At 33.6% G+C, this 3874-nt stretch overlaps 1 protein-coding gene across 1 annotated transcript in view; it reads left to right on the top strand.

The window, feature by feature from the left end:
• Positions 1-2458, top strand: part of Dcp-1 (Death caspase-1) — a 16373-nt gene extending 13915 nt beyond the window's left edge. The window contains exon 8 of the mRNA XM_070117641.1: positions 1-2458. This exon is cut by the window's left edge and continues 138 nt beyond it. The gene's annotated coding sequence lies outside the window, so the exon portion shown is untranslated.
• The last annotated feature ends 1416 nt before the right edge of the window (positions 2459-3874 follow it).

The following is a 3874-nucleotide window of genomic DNA, read 5'->3' as shown; positions in this document are numbered from 1 at the left end:
AAGTAATAGAAGAGGCCCCAATAGCCAGAGCTGAAGAGGTGCAAGAACAAGAACTGGGAGGTGCACTCGTGGCCCCCAATACCAGGAAGAAGCCCAAGAAGTTCTCTAGGTTCCTCCAAGGAATCTGGCCCTTTGCATCAAGGAAGGAAAGGCCAAAAGAAGGCCGGAACCATAAGCCTCTTTGGAAGTTTGGCCGGCGTGAAGGAAGCTCAACAGATCAGGCACAACTAACTGCCTCAGAGAATGGAAAAAGATCCAGACATTCCTCTTTCTTTGCACGCCACAGGAGCATCTGCCTCAGCTGTTGTAGGGTTTAAAAGAAGGAGTTGAACATGCATGCATTTGCTGTACACGAGAGAAATGCATGTTTTGTGTAATATAATGGTATATTATAAAAAAAAAATATGATGTGCTTTCAGTAGTTAAACACAATTTGACAATTATAATCATTATTGTATTCCCAATAGAATATTGATTGCTCATTCATATGCTCTAAGATGCAGTGATACACTGATTCACAAAGTTGGCTCAAATTTAATGTCTTTCAATGCCCACCAGTTGGCTATAATTAATTGTGCAATTTTTGTCAGTTGTGCAAACAAATAGATAGTTTTTCATTAGATGTTTGTCTGGTGATTGTAAATCAATAAGACAATAGTAGAAGTAGGTAAGTGCTTGCAGGAGATTTAGCATTCTTTTGTAGATATTAGGACCTGAGGGCATTTCTACAGTATTGAATATAATACCCTTAGGACAGAACACGACAGATTGTGTGCCCACTTGCGGTGCCTTACATGAAAACTGCCCAGTAAACTTTACAGTACAACCATTGCATAATTACCATGTCTTTCATCGAAGGCACTTGTACATTGGTGACTTTTTAAATGTGATTTGTTGTAATTAAGAGATTCAATTGTCTGTCCTGTACATGTATTAATGTTATGATTTTGTGTAGAAAACAGAGCTCGTATCTCCACCTCATAATGAGATTTCACGTGATCATGTTTCATTATTTTTGTCTCGTAAACTGAGAGTTCAAAGTGCCGAGCCCATTGTCTTTCTGGGTTTAGTTTTAGCTAGGACCATGTAGATCAAGAGTCCTTGCCCAACTCATAATATATTTTCATATAATATGTAACAGGTAACAATCAGAAGGTCCTTTGAGTCGCGCACTGCTGCATCCTTTGGAAATAGGTCTAATTTTCAGTCAGAAATGGAGAGGAAAGTAAAGGACAGTTTGCCAGTATTCTAATTTTAATCTGCACTTGTGTTGGAGCGAGGCTAAAGCTAATGCTTGCTCATCTCAGCATTGTATTTCTCAGGTTCCTTTAACACTTCTTCAAGGGGTCTAGGCACTGAATATGCTTAAATGTAGTTATCAGTTTTTTAAAAATAAGTTTGTTTCTTATCATTTGAAAATGTTATATATCTCTTACACTGTACATTGAGGGGGGAAATGTTTTTTTTGCCAGCAGAGTTAAATGATTGCTGGAACTTGTTTTTCAAGATACAATTTAATTCTTGTGGCAAACTTGTGGTAGAAAGCTGCATTAGGGCTTATTATAGTGGAGAAGGATATTGGTTTGTCAGTTTGCGTTGAAAATATAATAGGGAATTCAAATACATAGATCAACGATGAACAACAATGTTCATTTTGGTCATTCAGCAAGGTTTATTATCTATGTACAACACAAATTAAGCTTTAGTTTAGCTTCCACTGACAAATGAAAGATATGCTGCAAGTTTTGAAATAAGCTGAACTTTGGATAATGCCATTTCTGTTTTTAAAATGAGTCATTTTTTTTCCAGAGTTCTGTAATAATAATAAAAATAACACAAAAGGGTTAAACATGTTTACAAAAATGCATTGCTGTTATTGCACACTTAAGTAAATTCCATAGGAATCTGATCAAAAGGTACATTATTTTTTTTAGGAATTGGTTCAATTATTATTATTATGTTTTAGGATATTTGAGTTGAAGCTAAACCACAATCCCGGTGATTAATGGAAGTATGACAAAATTTTTGTGTGTATTTCCAATGCGATAAATGTTTTTTGTTTATTGTATGTTGTAAATGTGCTATTATTTTTCCCCCCAGGCTGCCATAAGGTTATATAACAGAGAAGGTTTCTCGCTGTTCAATTTGGAGTATTATTACAACTTTTCATTCATGGTGATTGAGAGTTGATTGACTTGTGTCTAGTCTGAGCTGTCTGCCGGTGCCACAATTGTTGGGAAGTCTGAGGGTATGTCCCATCAGGCTTTATTATATCATTTTTTTCTTTTTTGTTTATGTTAGATATCATTATGTTAACATTTTGTTCCCATTTAAGTAAATTGGGAATGGAAGGCATTTTCCTGAGGTCAAGAAATCTGAGGATAAATCTGTATGAAATGTATTTTGAAAGACAGATTTTCAATAAGAATTCATTAATAAATTTTTTGATGATTTTCCATTATGTTTTTTCTTCTCTTTTCATTCTTATGATTTAACCCACTGTTTATTTTCTTTTTTTTTACTCTTTTTTTCCTTTTTTTAAAATAGTGACTCATACATATTCTAGCTCCAACTTTTCCTTTTTCATGGAAAATTGAATAAAAAATGCGAGATGCATGTTCAGCAATGTAAAGCTTGAGAATTGTTATAATTATTATTATTTTTAGACTGAGGGAAGCTAACAGAAGTGAATGAGAGATAGAAAAAAAGTATAACTTTTCATGGTTGTCATTTGTAATTTATTATATCACACCTGAGTCAATTACAGATGATATTTTCATAAAGATAGGTAGCATTTCTGCAGTGACTAACATTTTTGCAAGAAAAGAAAATTCCTTCCTGAAGAAAAGTTGAAAATCAACACTAAGTCTGTGTGCGCATGAACATGTATCTGTATGTGTGTGCATTTTTTTTTTTTTTCTGGATATCAATACATCTATGTGTTTGTATTTGCACAAAAAACAAACACACACACACGCACACGCACACGCACACGCACGCACACACACGCACACACACACACACACACACACACACACACACACACACACACACACACACACACGCGCGCGCACACGCACACGCACACGCACACGCACACATGCACACACACACACACACACACACACATATTTATAATTTATATATATATCTTTGTATATGTATTTATCCATCTATATCTATCTGTCAATCTATATGTCTATCTATCTATCTTATTAGTTCTTATTGGATATTAGCTTAATTTTTTTTTTATCATCTATTTAGGGGATCAAAGAAAGGAATAAAAACAGAATACTCATTTTAGTAATAACACGTCTTTCAATAAATTTGTATTTTAAGAAAGATAGTATATATAGCATTGAACTGTATATGTATACATATATGAAATATTTATACACTCAAGTGCATGTAATAAACAGCTGTGTACCAGAAAATCAGAAAAGTTTGTAGCAGTAATTTCACATTATTTGCAATAACCACTTTCTTGGTTATATTTTCTTGTGTTCTGGCTTGGATGTTCATTAAACTGAAAATATGTACGCAAAATTATGTTTGTGTGTACATGTATACATTATATATGTGTGTATATGTATATGTATATATGTATACATATATATATATTATGTATATACATACATACATACATATATATATGTTTGCATTGAGTGATTTCACTAGAAATATGCAGATTGAAGTTACAAAGGAAGAAGAAAAATATTTTTAGACAATTCTGCTGTTGCCACACATTTTCTCAAGCCAAAGCAATAGTTTGTTTAACAGGCTTTCACGAAATATACTGTAGAGTGATATTAAAGTGCAAGTGAAAAAGTAATAAGTTAAACAAATATATGGGACGGTAGAGTGTTGGAATGTT

The sequence above is a fragment of the Penaeus vannamei genome, chromosome 41 (assembly GCF_042767895.1).
Source record: "Penaeus vannamei isolate JL-2024 chromosome 41, ASM4276789v1, whole genome shotgun sequence".
NCBI classification, from domain to species: domain Eukaryota; kingdom Metazoa; phylum Arthropoda; class Malacostraca; order Decapoda; family Penaeidae; genus Penaeus; species Penaeus vannamei.
The sequence above is the reverse complement of the archived record's forward strand: the minus strand, read 5'-3'. Positions and strand labels throughout refer to the sequence as shown.